Here is a 15,395-nt window from a genome sequence, read left to right as displayed (position 1 = left end):
TGGGATTCAAAGATAGAACTCTAAATCACAAAAAAGCTAAGCTATTAAAACAACAAAAACAAATAAAACTTGAGTCCCAAAAACTCCATGCAGCTGCGGGTGCCTGAAGCATTCAAGGCTTAGAAATTTCTGTTGTTTTTTTTTTTTTAATCAATTCTAACTGATGTCAACACCTGTAAAAGGTGAGGTTTTTATTGTTTGAAAGACAAAATAAAAACTAAAAAAATAACACAAATAATTGGAATGCGGCAAAGCAAATGCGAATCTCCAAGGATGAGTCTGATGATGTTCCCCTCTATGTCAGTGAAGGACCAGATGTTTTTAGACATTCATAGACTTTTACCTTCGCAGATGACCTTCTGCACACTGCTGTCCATCTGAACGTTCTGTGCTCCTGCTGTTGCAGTCATACATTACACTGGTTTCTTCCCTCACAGTGACACCAAGCCATAGGATGACCAGGAAGCTAGAAGTCAACAACAACTCGACACACATTTTTTTCTTCCCCTCTGCCCTGACTGGCTTAAATCTCTTCTAATTTGAGTGTTCCCTCGCACCTCCGCTCTCCTCAGCAGATTCATAAATCTCATTCCCATTATCCAGCTAATTAGCCGGGATTACAGGAGCATGTAATGCCCCCGCTTCCCAATAGATTGATTGGAGGACGGTCTCTTTGTTTTGAAATCACTTCCTGATTGATGTACAGAGCCCTAGTTTGCAATTGTAATGGCCCAGATGTTAACAATCAAATGTGTTTCCGCTCCAGGAAGTAACAGTCTGTCATGGAAGAGGAACCAGCCGACCGTGTAACGACACATCACAGGAGTGCGGGGAAGGAGGGACTGCGGGAGGAGAGGATGGAAGGGTGTAGGTTGGGGGTGGAGTGCTTGGCAGGTGCTGAGGCTTGGTTTGGAGATGGCCTGTGAAGAGGAAACATGACAGAGTTCATGCCCGTCTGTAAAAGGAAAAGCTTGTCTGATTGTCATTTATTGTATTTGTTGCAAGTTCATGTTTTCTTACATCTTTATTGAATGGCAGATGATTTAAAAAGTTTGCAAACAGGTAACTAATTTAACAAAATAAAAGCATAAATGTAATTTTGGGCTCCACAATAAAAAAAGCTTTAAATGTGACCTGAAACACATTTCTGACATCTATGTGAAAATAGAACAGTTCCAAGTTCCTTTCTATGTCGCAGTGATGCACTGTGCTAAAGGTAGAGGGCACTATTGTTTAAGTAAAATGATTTTTTTTTTCCTGCTGTTCCTCGTCCCCCTTTTTTTTATTTTTACCCTTCACCAATAAATCACTCTCCTGGATAGTTAATGGATATAGAAGCAGATCATGAGTGAGCTATCTGTGGGGCGATAATTTAAGTGAAGATCCTCGCACTGATTGCAGTGAAAGGTTATTTATTTCAACAATAATGCAGGACACAACGGGAGAATCTGGGCAAGATTGCCAGCTAGGGCATGCTAGAGTGCTCATTTCCAATAGAGCAGTCTTTAAATTGGGTTCACTTTCCCCAATGAAAATGTAAACTGCAGTTTATTTCAACTTTGTGCACATGGAAACCTGTGCTTCCCTCTTGAGGGTGGCTGGGGACTATGAGATGGCTGTGCCCATGTGGGAGATGGCGAGTTTTAGACTTTGAGATATGCCCTTTTTGTTCCAGAGTCTCTGGAAGCTTGAGCTGCTATATGGATGTATGCCCCCCTCCTGCTATTTAAGCCTATACTCTTTAATTAAAAAGCGTGATGACAAAAAGGGACTTGTCAGTGCATGGTGGCCTGAATAATAGGGCGAAAAGCACAGGCTCCAAAAAGAGAATGAGCTAAACTGCATGTGTGCATCTGCTTTACCGTGTTTGTCCATATGTGCGAGTGTTTGCATGTGTGCTGTGTACACAGTAGATGCTAGACACTATTGATTGACTGCATGGCCACAAAAGCCAACAGATACTCCAGTTCTCCCCTCATGCAGAAAAACACATGAAAAATGTCCAACTGACATGTTTAGAAAGTCCAGGAGAGAGGGCAGGGAAAAGCTCCATATGTTGCCCCCTGGAGTCTGCAACCTGTGCAATAGCCTGTAATCATAGTGCCAGTGGTAGGCACTTTGTTTGGAGGCACTTACTTGCTTCATGCTCCAGCAAAAATATGCACCAGATATGGATCCAATATTGTGAAATATGACAATTCTGCAAAAGATGAGAACCCTAAAGCTGCTTTTGTAACAGAGACCTTCAGTGCTTATCCATGGTTTGGTTAACACTCTGCCTGGTTGCTTCAGATGGGTGAGTTCACCTGTTCACTATCAAAGTGAAGGGAATAGATCAAATGCAATGAATGAGCAGTCAACAGAGGTAGAGCATGAAGGGGTGCTGTTAGGACTCTGAAGGGGATCTCTATCCCCAGATGGGTTGACTGATCATCTGATTCCTTCCTTGGGGTGATGTAAGCAAAGAAGCTCTGTGAACGCAGCTTTCTTTCCAGATGGATGGATCACAGATCACATCCTCCCAGACAACTGAATGGGTACATTTGGGTGGCTGGTCCCAGGGGGGCAGCGTTGGACAAGCGGGGAGACCTGCCTGAGACTGGCAGCTGCGGCAGTCCCTCCTGGCCCAACTCACCCGAGGGTGTACCTGCTGCTCGGCTTGTGCCCCAATGGCATGTGACAAATGGTGACATGCTTCTGCTCCTCGGCTTTGTTGGATCAGTGGCCCTGATTGAAAGCAAAAAGCAGCAGGCATTTATCAGATCCATATGGAAGGCAAGTGGGGGCATTCTCATCTGCAGCCGCCGTGGAAACTCAGACAAATGAAAATAAAGTGATATCATTCCAGCACATAAACGTATGCAATTTTCTGCAATAATGGGGGTAGCGAAGATGAGCATATGCACTGCCATCTTTTTATTTACATATGGATGAGTCCATTTTTGTTTTTATGCACACCACTCTCTTCATTAAAATGTGCAGCTAAGTCATTCAAAGAGCGATCATATTTCACAGAGGAATGAGGAGAGTTCAGAAGGATTTTGAAGAAATAAAACGAAAAAGAAGACAACTGAGTCAAGCCCTCCACTGAAGTTCCAGCAGCTTTTATTAAAAGTGCAGCATGATTGATAACCTGTCAGTCATCAGAATAATAACGACCAATCCCGTCTTTCACAGCCAGCTCTGCTTCCCGCCCTCATCCTTTATGCCCCTATCACCTCCAACACATCCACGTTGAAAACCTGTAATTGAATGAGTTTTTGTCAGCATTGTGATTAATCATATTAATTTGAACTAATTAAGAGATGGTGTGAAGTTATGACAATTAGATTAATGAAATTAGTTTAAACTTTTTTTATTTTTCCCCCCACCAGTTTTAATAAAAAAGGGAAAATCAAACCAGGACTGTTATGAAACAGTTGGCAATCTGGATTTTGGGACTAATTGAATGTCTGATTTTATTAATGATGAAATTTATAAAAGTCCTTGAGGGGGAAATTAACGCAGATTCAGCTGCTAAGAGTGGAAAATTAATTAAAAATGCTAGAGATATTCCTGCCATTAAAGGCGCAGGCCTTGTTAACCCTGGTCCTTGTGTGAATAACTGAGGCTGAGGCTCTTCATGGTGACTGCATGGGGATTTTTGAAGGATTAAAAATGTGCTGATGATGCTTTATATTTTTTTTCTTTTAATTAGTTTTTCCTTGCGATATCAGATCACAGTCCAGATTTTGATATTTTTCAGAGCAAAGTAATGTTGTCTTGCAGTTTGTCCTGTGGCCTTAACTGTCAACACCTTAACATCTCTTCTACGCTATATTTACATACATTGTCCAAGTATTTTCCTGCTTGTTTGTTCTTTGTTTTATTTTACTTTGTACTTGTAACACATAGTGTGTCACATACTTTTACCTCAGCTTTTGTGGTCTCTTACCCACTTGCCAAATAATGCAGATGACTGAGGAATTGACCTGTAAGTGGACCAAAACAGCTCAGTGTGAAAGTGCCTTCAGATTTTTAGAGTCTGTAACTGTGTTGTATTCATCTAAAATGCCATTTAGACACAATCAGCTCAGAAAAACTACATGAGATTTTAAATTAATTCCAACTTATCTTGATTAAGGGTTACTTTTTCAACATCATGTCTGAAAAAAAGTCATTTAAAAATATGATTCAGAATAAATCACAAACATTTCTTTATAAATTAGCTTTTTTTAATTATAATATTTTTTCATTTTTATTTCAGAGACATTTTCACAATAATAAAATGATTTGCATGTTGCATCAATAAAAAAATAAAATAACAGATTGTTGCTTGAATACATTTCTGCTCAGTTGACAATCTGTCGTAGTTTCTAAAGGTATTTTTAAATTTCAGTAGAAACAAACTGAATCTATTTAATACAGTAATTGAAGTACAACATATTTGCTAAGTTAAATTAATGTCCCAGTCCAAATACATTTTGATCTACTATAAACAGCTCCCAAATGGTCTGTTAATCGTACTTATGCTGTTTTTTTTAAGCCAAAATCAAAAAAAGGACATAGTTTCTGCAGAGCGGCATTAGTTCATCAGAAATTCGCCTCTGTGTTGTGAGCAGGACCGTTGGCACTGAGTAAGCCTGCCCAGACTTCTGATAATCCCTTCGTTTACGCACCCTCCCACTATCTTACAGCCCTTCACACCCACAACCCATTACCGGTGAAACGAAAATGGCGAGCAATATGAGAGCTATACGGTCTTGCGCCAGATGCCAGCTCAGATGAGGAAAACAAAGACGTTCATGTATCTATTTGTCTGCAAGTGGATGCATCAGAATGGAGTGGGCAGGGAGCTTGTGGTCCTGCTGTAGCACCTACATCACTGTTACAAGATGATCAAACTGCATTTTTTTCCTCTGCTCCTGATTCACAATGACTTCCAGAAAGAAACCCTTAGAAAGGCAATTTTAAGATTAATTGTCTTTATACATGTCCTCCATCATCAGAAAAATGCCACAAGAATATGTCAAAACACCATAAACACGTTTTCAATTAGGTGGGTCTTTAGATGTAAAATACGTCTTCAAATTTAAAGTCCCAGAGTGAGGTTAACAAGTCAAGTAAATTTATTTTTCATTTTACCATATGGTGAGTAGTGCATAGTCAGAAAAATCCAGTTTTGATTCTTATTTTGCTTCTTTCTTTGACTTTTGAAAGATAATTACATCATGGCTAAAGGGTAAAAAATGGAATTTCTGTTTCTCATTTATGTACTTAGCATAATATTTTAGAACACATGTGAACGATTTATATCCATTCCAATGTATTATCACGTTTTTACTCATTAAAAAAGAACGACCATATCTAAAAATATTATGATTACAGAGAGTGACGCTTTTCCAGAATCCAGAATCCCTTTTGTTTTGAAAATCATCAAAAAAAGGAACCAAAATTATCATCTTATTTCAGGTGTATGTTGGGTGCCTTCACATGCTGACTTTTGTTAACTGACTGTGTAAGTGAAACCCGAATCAAAATGCCACTGTTAAATGTTTGTTTTGGTAGATTTAAATGTCCAACCTCATGTCCATAATCCACAATGAACAGACATTGAGTTCAAGCTTTCAAACCAGTACCAAAAACCAATGAGATGTTTCTCATTAAAAGAACACAAAATTTACTTTCATGTCGCTAAAAAAAATCAAATCCACCATTTATATGTACTTTGAAATTTCATGAAATTATTCTGGCATCACAAAAAATCTGAGATTAAGATGGCAAATGTTCAAAATTACAGAATAAAAAAAAAAAACCTTTGATAACCTCTTTTTGCTACCATCAAATTGAAAGTTCCTTTCTTTGTCAGTCAAACAGGAGTTTTTTGGGTCCATTCCAAGCAGCTCCTGTGCTGTTGTGAGGCCAGTGCTATTGATTGACACCCAGGTCAACCCTGGCCACTGTAGGTGCAGTGAAGGTCTGACACTCGTGTTGCATGAGCTCACCATGCACCCTCAGCTCTGCATATTCACTGGCCTGTCTCCCTCTCTGCAGGCCAATTCATAATTAACAGCTGTTGGCTTGTCAAGAGTGGCCCTGGTTATCGTGCACACACATATATTTATATTCACTGTGAAGACCCCTTGGCATGGATGGATTTCAGAGGCCGTGAACTCATCCTCTATCCCCGAATGATGGACACTCACCTGAAAGCTCAAATACAATTCAGCCGGCTGTCACCATCCAGCCTTTTTTTTTTCCTCTTTCCATCTCTCTTCCCACTCTTACCTCTTTAGAAAAAAAAATTAAATTCCTCCCTCCTTTCTCCCTCCTCCTCTTGCTCAGCACCTTCTGTCTCCCTGTCAGGAACTTTTGCATTAAGTCTGGTCCGTCTGGCTTGTGAGGTGGCAATATGAAAATGAATTGCGGCCATGGCCGGCCCTATACTATGTGTGTTTGTCATAGCTGTTTAGCTGAAGTTGAAATGTAAATATAGACCGCGGGAGATTTTGCCTGCGATAGGCTGCTTGAAATTCTAATAAACAAGTAGCTGTCCACTTGTAATAAATGATGCCTATAAAAAAGGCTGATTCCTTGTGAAGATAAAGATGAAAAGTAATTGTTTGTGCTCACACAAAATTAATCAGATCAAAACAGGGGCAATCATTTTAAAGAGACACCAGACCCATAAAAAAGGCAAAGCTGTGATAAAGTATTGGCTATCAGGCATGCAGTCTGGAGGTTAACATTACAATATTATTGAGGGCCAGTATTCATGTGGTTGGAGATAGTATTGTTGCATATATTCAAAAAGGAGAAAATGTTCATGGTACATATAAGAGGTCTACAAATGCATTCAGGGAACAAGGTCGCAAAGAATGGACAGATACAGGTTAAAGACTAAGGAAAATGGTGTTTTGGGTATTTTTAACATTATCTTATAGCCTTTTTCTCATGATGGAAAACTACTATAAAGAAAATTCAGCTTAAATTTGCCTATCCGAGTATTTCTTTGTTTGAATTCTTTTGAATGAGGAGCAGACAATAAACACCCCTTGTAGCAGACGCATCCCTTTGCAGACAAATAGATCTGTTTACGTCTTTGTTTTCCTCAACTGAGCTGGGGCGGTAAGTTAGCAGGAGAGGGTGTAAACAGATGGATGATGGGAAATGAGGGCAGGCTTACTCCACACCAACAGTTCTGCCTTCAACTCAGAGGCGAATTTCTAACGAACTACTGCTGCTCTGCAGAAACTATGTCCCAGTAAAAGTTTTTTTTAATTTTGGCTAAAAACGGCACAATCAAGATCAAAAGATGATCGGAGTGGGACTTTAAAGCAATCACTGGTCTTGCTTTTCCACACTGAGGTAGAAACCAGAAAAAATAACAAAAATACTCTGTTCTATGAATGTTTTGATTTAGGACTAAGAGAATATTTTAGAGTTGCATTACATTTAAATTGTGCAAAATCGAAAAAAAACTAGTAATATAGTATGATTATGACTTGATTTTGTGATTGAATCGCACTGCACCTGATGGCATTTCTTTGTTCAAAATTTTACATTGCCCTCCCAAAAACAAGTGTGATTGGAAATTCATTTGGGGGAGCTGTTTGTTTAGGGACAGCTGCCATCACTTCTGTTGAAACTAACACTTGCAGTGCCAGGGGTGCTCCACTTACCCAGATGCCACAGTGATCAACACACACAACTTGTGCCATCCGGTCTGAAGGCCCAGATATGACAGACCACCTGGAAAGAGAAGGGGCAATGCAAACATGGTTATTTTCACAGCTTTGATATGCTAAACATACAAAACACACTCCAGCAAAAGGGCCAATTTCCGTAGCTCAGTGTTTAGCAGTACACATAGTGAGGACACAGAGAATCTCTGTTTCGCTCTTATGTACTGGCTGTGGTCCTATGTAATGTGTTTACCAGAGCAGTGGAGAGAGATCCCGATGCATACAAATAACAGAGGAGCTCATATCCACTGAACACCCTGGAGTCCATCCATACTTTTTGAGCATAAGGGCATGCCCACAGTTTAACTCAAAATTCAAGGTGATTACAGATGTGCCAGTATATGTCTGAGTATCACACTTGGATGAGACAGATGGAAAATACTTTACTTACTACTGTTCTGGTAGCTGATTTGCATATTATTCAAGTCTTAATATGTTTCCTTAACTTAAATGTGACTGTCTGTAAATGTTGGTTTCAAAAGTTCAGAGCAGAACACACAACTGTAGAGACAACACATCCAAAGTTAGATTTCAATTTGAAAATTCAGAGCAAGTCTATCAGGATAATGAGCGAAACTGTTCATCTGGGGATACTTTAGAGATAAATCCTCATGGAAACAATTACAGTGCAGCTAAACTGATCAAATCCGTCAGATGTACCTAATATCTTACTGCCTTAGAAATAATTTCTGATATCTTTTGGCTGACATATTTTATCTTTATTTAAATTTTCCACCTATACTTGAATTGAAACACATCGCAAAGAACAGAGTACATGCTCTAACTAGGTTGAGGATAAAAATTGCAGATAAACAATCATAACGGCAATGGTTCAAACTGTCAATAAGCAACCCGTTAAAGACAAAACCCTCCTGTCCATTTTTTTGTTGCTTATTACAGATGATTGCTACAAAGATTTTGCTTTTGCAAAAAAGTTTGGGACAATTTTTAGAATTCCATCTATCAATCCAATTCTGATGCCTTTCGGGAGTCACAGGGCTACTGGAGCCTACTACAGCTATTGCTGGGTTAAGTTGAGGTACACCCTGGACCGGTTGCCAATCCATCATAGAGCCACAAAATCACACTCATATTCACATACAATACAATACCGTACAATACAGTGTGTGCATGGGGAGAACATGCAAACTCCACACAAAAAGGACCCTGCCAGGGTTTGATCCAGGATGTTGTGAGGGGAGTATGCTAACCACCAGACTACCATGCAGCCTAACAGTTTTTGAATCACACAATATTATCAATTCATTATTTATTTTTGATACCATTTATATTTCTTTATTTATATTTTAATCAATGAGCATTGGTTGTTCTGACTGGCCATGGCTCCTGTCCTCTCAAATTGAATGCAACCAGTTGCCCAAAACATATATTAAGCAAAAGCAGAATTTGCTAAAAAAAAAATAAAAAAGTAAAGTTTTACAAAATAAAACAATGTATTTGTACTTTGGCTCATGACACTGATCACATGTTGAAAAAACTGTCAACATTTTTTAAATGTAAAATATAGAAAAGACTTGTAAGACTTGTCCTTTGATTAAGAGGTTGTGGGTCTGAATCTCTAGTACTGTCATGCAGAGATAAAAAAATTGGGCATAATGACTTCCTGCTTGCCACTCAAGACTGAGCGTTGAATCAAGGAGGGGTTAAACCACAGAATGACTCCTGCTACTCACCACTCCTCCAAAGGATGAATCAGATGCAGAAATCAAACTTTGCCCACTCAGATGCGTAACTTTAATTTAGTTTTAAATGCCAAAGACGGTAAGTTAAATCCAATGAGCAGGGTGTCATAAGAAATCCATAGACTTTGCATCAAGCAGCTGTCTTGACTAACATGACTAAGTGCTCAAGTCATCACCCGAAGGCAGCACTTGAGAGAAATTTTAACACAGACCAAATTCCCCACTCACTTTATTCATGTCTAGCAGGTTGTAATGGAGGTAATTGTACAATAAAAGCCATTCTCTAAATCATTTCCTCTCTGTCCATACAAGATTGATCACGGAACCAATCCTTTCTACTGCTGTAATTTTCATATTTAATGAGCGTGACTCCAAAACTATTATACTAATTAGTCAAATCTCACATATCGGTAATGATGCTCGCAGTAATTAATATTGTATTTAATTAAAAAATGACCCATTTCAATGGCTTGCACACAGGCGTTGCTGGTTGGTTTGCCTGCGGGTAAAGGGAAATGTTGGAGTGGGGTGGAGGGATGGGGGTTGGGCAGTTGGACAGCAGAATTTGGAGAGATAGAGAGCTAAAAGACACAGAAATGGGGGGTGGAGGGTGGACAGGTGTAGGTGGTGTAAGTGCTCTCGCTGTGCAATTGCAGATTTCCATTTCCTCGCAGCATATGTCTGTGTGGCTAGCATGTGCCGAAACCCCCTCTTTCTTTGACTGCAGGCAGCCAGTCTGTGTGATTTATGTGGGGCCCTTGTTCCACTGTGCATACACTGGAAAATCTCCAGTTTACACAAGAATTGCCTGAAAAATGAGATCTGTGACTACATTCTTTTCATTAGCGGCTTACGCTAGCGTGGAGCCTGGGAGCCTCTGAGCTCCTAATGATGCGCACACAGGCCCATAGCCTCCCAGCTGCTCATAGGCTCTCATTACCTACAATATTCATGTCACAAACACTTTTATTTAATTTTCCACAACAATTAAAAAGGAAAACAGTAGCTAAACTTGTGCGGCATGGAAGCAGCTGATTTGTTTACCGAGTTGTGCAAACAGCACTACAGACATGTTGATGTTAAGCCCTAAAGACCTTTAAAAAACAACTTTTGCCTATTTGGATGTTGTATTCCATGTAACGCACATCCAGGGAAGTTACTACAACAGATACATCATATGAGGCAATTTTATTGGAGAGTGGAGTGACTTCACAAATGTATACTTGGAAAAGAAAAACCCCACCTGTCCAGCTGTGTTGGGACAAATAGGCAGATATGCTTCTTTGCTTGCGCTGCTGCGAACACAAAAACAACATTCAATCTCGCTTATGGTCTAAGAACATGCAAAGACTAGCCACTGCCCCTCAACTTCCCCCCTCTTTCTCCCAACCTTTCCAGCCATCAGTAACAAACAATGATGTTCTCATCCCGGGCAGCAGTTCAGTTCTCTTATCTAAATAAGATTTAGCCTTCATTTAAACAGGGCCTCCATCAGTTTGGAGAGATGGCAGAGGAATAGTCAGCAGGATAGAAGACCTAGGGCACCTCGTTTTATCTTTATTTATGTCTCTATGCTTTGCTCTTTTCCCAGCAGCGGGGCTGGGTGTGCACATGCCACCGCCGAGACGCACTCAACAATGTAATTGGGGTGATGAAAAATTATCGTGATTGGGGGCATTGCATCTCTCCCTCTTACCCCCCTTTTGCTCCCCAGCTTTTGCCTGCTCCCGCAGACTCCCTGCCCCAGCATGCACCCCCTCCCCATCCCTCACACACACACCCTCAACCAGTAATAACATCTCCGGGCCCATCTGTCACCATCTAATGTGACAAAGTTTTTATCGCATGTATTAAGGCGGCCAGATTAAAAAGTAAATACGGCAATGTCACCAGGCCCCTTCGCTGGCAGGTTATGGCGCATTTCACGGTGGCCTGAGCACCTCATCAGTGTTCTGCCGCCTGTGCCCCTGGCAGGGAAACAAACAGGCCTCCGGGGAGCAACGCCTGAAGGTAGTGGGGGTTGGCGGGGCCATGGTGCGGTTGGGAGTAGGTTGCGGTTGGCTGCTGGGGGGAAAGAAGAGGTAGGAGGGGCTCCAAAAGGGGATTGGGGTTAAGGAGATGTTAACGGATACCATTAATGTTAAATGTCTTCTTCCCCATGAGGTAGAAGGCCTCTTGCATTACCCCTTTGTTCTGTATTTATTTTCTCTTCCTAATCTCCAATGGTTTGGTGAAAAAACTGGATGGAAGCAGTAGTAGTGGACCTAAAATTGTATGTCCATCAACATGTTAACAACAGGTTATTACCTAAAGGTCCTACATGGATTTGTCCGAACATGGTTCACCTGTGGTGCCATGATTCTCCATGTTGTCCTCTTCCTCCACGCATCTCTTTGCTTTCATGGTCAGTAGCTTTCTTTCTAAAGTAAAGTATTTTCCATCTGTCTCATCCAGTTCTGCAGTCAGGAGGAACAAACTGTGGCTCTCAGCAGTGCGACTGGCAGATGGGGAACTGAATGCCGAGTGCCTGTCAGATTAGCTGCTGTAATGGCTCATTTGGGCTCCTATGAGGAGATATTAGCACATGTGTTCCATACGTCTGTCCTGAGTTCCATTTCACTATCGAGAGAATCCTTCGTGAGAACAAAACGCACACCTCAAGAGTCATCTTAACAGGGGAAACAGGGTGGAACAGAGCAGTCAGAGCTTTCTCAAAGTTCTGCAACAGAACATGTTGGCTGAATAGCATCAACTGTTGAAAAATGTGAACGGATAAACGCGCTGTTTGCAAACATCACAGACTTACTGAGCTGTGTTCATAATGAAGTGGCCAATGCCACTTTGAATAAAGCCTTAATGAATCTTGGTAGCAGCAGGCTTGGCAGAGAAGTCGACAGAACATGGTGTGGAGATTGTCAGGCGAGCACCTGGGATATAGCTAGGCTGTACGCTGGGCTGCACGGCTGACAGGCTGGTTGCTGACAGCGCAGTGACAGGTCAGTGTCTGTGCCGGAGCGCTATCTGTAGCCTTTTCCAGAGGGAGGGCCAGTGAACATGTGTAGCTGTCTCTCTGCCTGTCATTAGGGGCTGCTTAGCAAGAGGGCCCCAACGTGCCACTCTAGTTCACAATTAACTTTGCATAGCGCTGAGTGTGACAGACAGTGGACGGTGCACCATGGTGTCAGGCCAACAGTGAGGACAGGGCGGCCGCTGTGCAGCTCCTATCCACAACAGATGCTGGTTCAGATGCCCGGGACCTTCATGTCACTGACCATCGCATGGCTGCTACAGAGTTCAGACCTGAGATGGCACTTGGACAAAGACCAGAAAATTCTGTGGCAGCAAATTCTCCATACACATGTCTCCTGCTGCATAATGTAATAGGTATGCTGTGTAGAACTATAGAAACATTCCAGTTTAAAAGGCAGCCAACACGGTGTAGGTCAGTGAAGTAAAATGTCAACCAGCGCTCACATGCAACTTCCTGTCTTCTATTAGCCTGAACGGCAGGTCTAAAAATATTACACACCTGAGCAATAAATACATACATCAGCTTAGTCGTCAAGTAGGAGTAGTGTCTGGCCTAACTGTTGGTTCAAATCTACTGCTAAAAGCACTCAGAAGTAGTGCCCAAGTCTTCGTTCCTTGATCCTCAACAAGACGGTTGAAAAGCAGGGAACAAATGTTGTACACCCAGTTGCCTAAAGGACCCATTCCAATGAAAATGGTGTTTTTAACATGTTCTTGTGGTATTTTCCTTATGATGGAGGACATATATAAAGAAAATTAAGCTTAAATTGCATTTCTGAATATTTCTTTGTCAAATTGTTGTGAATCAAGAGCGGACAAAGAAATGCCATTGTGAAAAGCTCGTAGCATCAACGTATGACCTATGACGGCACGCTACAAGCTCCCTGCTCCGCTTCATTCCAATGCCTCCACTTGCAGACAAATAGATCCATGTATGCGATTCAGGTGTCAAGGGGTTAACTTTACATTTATTAGCATGGCTTTAGAAAATGAAAAGTCTTTGATATTCTGTAATCCTGCATATCAGCAGCTTGCACAAACACTGATGTGTGTGTACATCTACGTCCGCACGCAGAAGTCTGCCAGCCAGACCACACCGCAGATGGAGGACACCCATGGGGCTGAAAAGGCCAGGTCCAAACACTTAGGAGTAATTCACCAGAAAAGAGCCCACCAAGAAAGGTCAAGTGGACACATTACTGCATTCAGCGAGGAAGACATGGGCTTTACAGACCAGAAGAAATCAATTCATAATCTCCTAACTGAAGGTTTTTCTGTGTGTGTGCCAATACCTGCCATACGTGTCTCCTCTCTTTGTGGATGTGTGTATCACAGAGCTATATTATTGAATGACCTATTGTGTGAGTGGTCTTAACACACACAAACACACATTTCAGTCACAACTCTCACCTCGCATAACTCCTGAGAGTTGCGCTAAGAATCTAAATAGATCGCTGTGGACACTTGGCTCAAAGGCATTGCCTACAATACCACAGGAATATAACAAAGAGATCGCAGACACTTTTAAAGCTTGGACAGAGATATTTTACACACAGTAATACAACACACTCGGCTGCATGGCGCAGAGAGGGAATGTCTTATAAAGTCTTAACAGAACCCATTGTTTTTTCTTTTTTCTCCTGCAATACCTCAGTACTACTGCCAAGTGGCCATCTATCATCGATTCCTGCAGCCATCGTGATCAGATATGTGAATGACCTCTCATTAAGTCAAATGCAGCAGATTAATCAAGGCCAATGGGTCCTGTTCCATCCAGAGCAGGATGGGAGAAGGGGGAGAGACATTATGACTGGGGTATGAAATGAGATTGAGACGAGGAGGTGGAAAAGAACGTAAAGATGGAGAAGAGAAATGGATCATCTTGCTAACGCAGAGGAAGGTGAGAGGAGCAGTGAACGATTGCTTACTGGGCAGCACTTATCAAAAAAACTCTGCTCTAATTTAAGTGATTGTCTTTACAGATGAATCATTTAAGAAAATTTGAATATGAAGCATATTGTAATTTATTTTTTTAAAGAAGAAAACTTCAAACAATGTGAGGACATTTACAAAGAACCACATGACAAAATCAGACAATGGTTTGAACATATAAGTGAAGGCAAAAAATATATATATTTCCTGCCTTACCTTGCGACAGACTGGTGACCTGTCCAGGATGTCCCCTGCCTTCGCCCGCAAGTGGGGGCTCTGGCAGCCCCGTGACCCTGAAAGGGATAAAACGGAATTGAAAATGAATGAATGAATGAATGAATTTCCTGCCTTCTAGATGATTGGAAATTATAGGAACTATTTCCCAGTGTGAACTATTTTGCACAGTTGTGCAAAAAACTTGTCTCCATTCATCCATCTTCTTCCGCTTACTGGGTCATGGGGACAGCAGTCTAAGCAGAGATGCCCAGACTTCCCTCGGCCCAGCCACTTCCTCCAGCTCCTCTGGGGGACCCCGACGTGTTCCCAGGCCAGCCGAAAAAGGGAGCTAATGGGAGCGCCCAGCCACCCTACGGAGGAAGATCATTTCAGCCGCTTGAATTCGGGACCTCGTTCTTTCGGTCATGACCCAGAGCTCATGACCATAGGTGAGTATTGGAACGAATATCATAAATTGAGTGCTTTGCTTTCTGGCTCACCTCTTCTCTTCACCACAACAGACTGATTCAGCGACTGCACAACTACAGACGCTGCACAAATCTGCCAGTCAATCCACACCCTGGTCTTCCCTCACTCGTGAACAAGACCCCAAGATATTTAAACTCATCCACTTGGGGCAGGAACACTCCACCCATGGAGAGATGGCAAACTTGTCTCTTTTGTTTTCAAACAGTGGACATCAAAAAATGCATATATGTATACATGCATATATATTCATTTACATGAGATTGCTTTACAAATTTCTACAAAGGGGCAGTTAGCCACCCCG

At 41.5% G+C, this 15,395-nt stretch overlaps 1 long non-coding RNA gene across 1 annotated transcript; it reads right to left on the bottom strand.

The window, feature by feature from the left end:
* Positions 1 to 3,101: 3,101 nt before the first annotated feature.
* On the bottom strand, positions 3,102 to 14,642 carry LOC110017564. The gene is made up of 3 exons (XR_002292993.1): positions 14,606 to 14,642; positions 7,662 to 7,731; positions 3,102 to 3,242 (listed from the first exon to the last, which is right to left on the bottom strand). It is a non-coding gene; the product is annotated as an uncharacterized LOC110017564 (long non-coding RNA).
* Between the last annotated feature and the right edge of the window lie 753 nt (positions 14,643 to 15,395).

Source organism: Oryzias latipes, chromosome 22, assembly GCF_002234675.1.
Source record: "Oryzias latipes chromosome 22, ASM223467v1".
Lineage (NCBI taxonomy): Eukaryota > Metazoa > Chordata > Actinopteri > Beloniformes > Adrianichthyidae > Oryzias > Oryzias latipes.
This window is presented reverse-complemented; position numbering and strand designations above follow the sequence as displayed.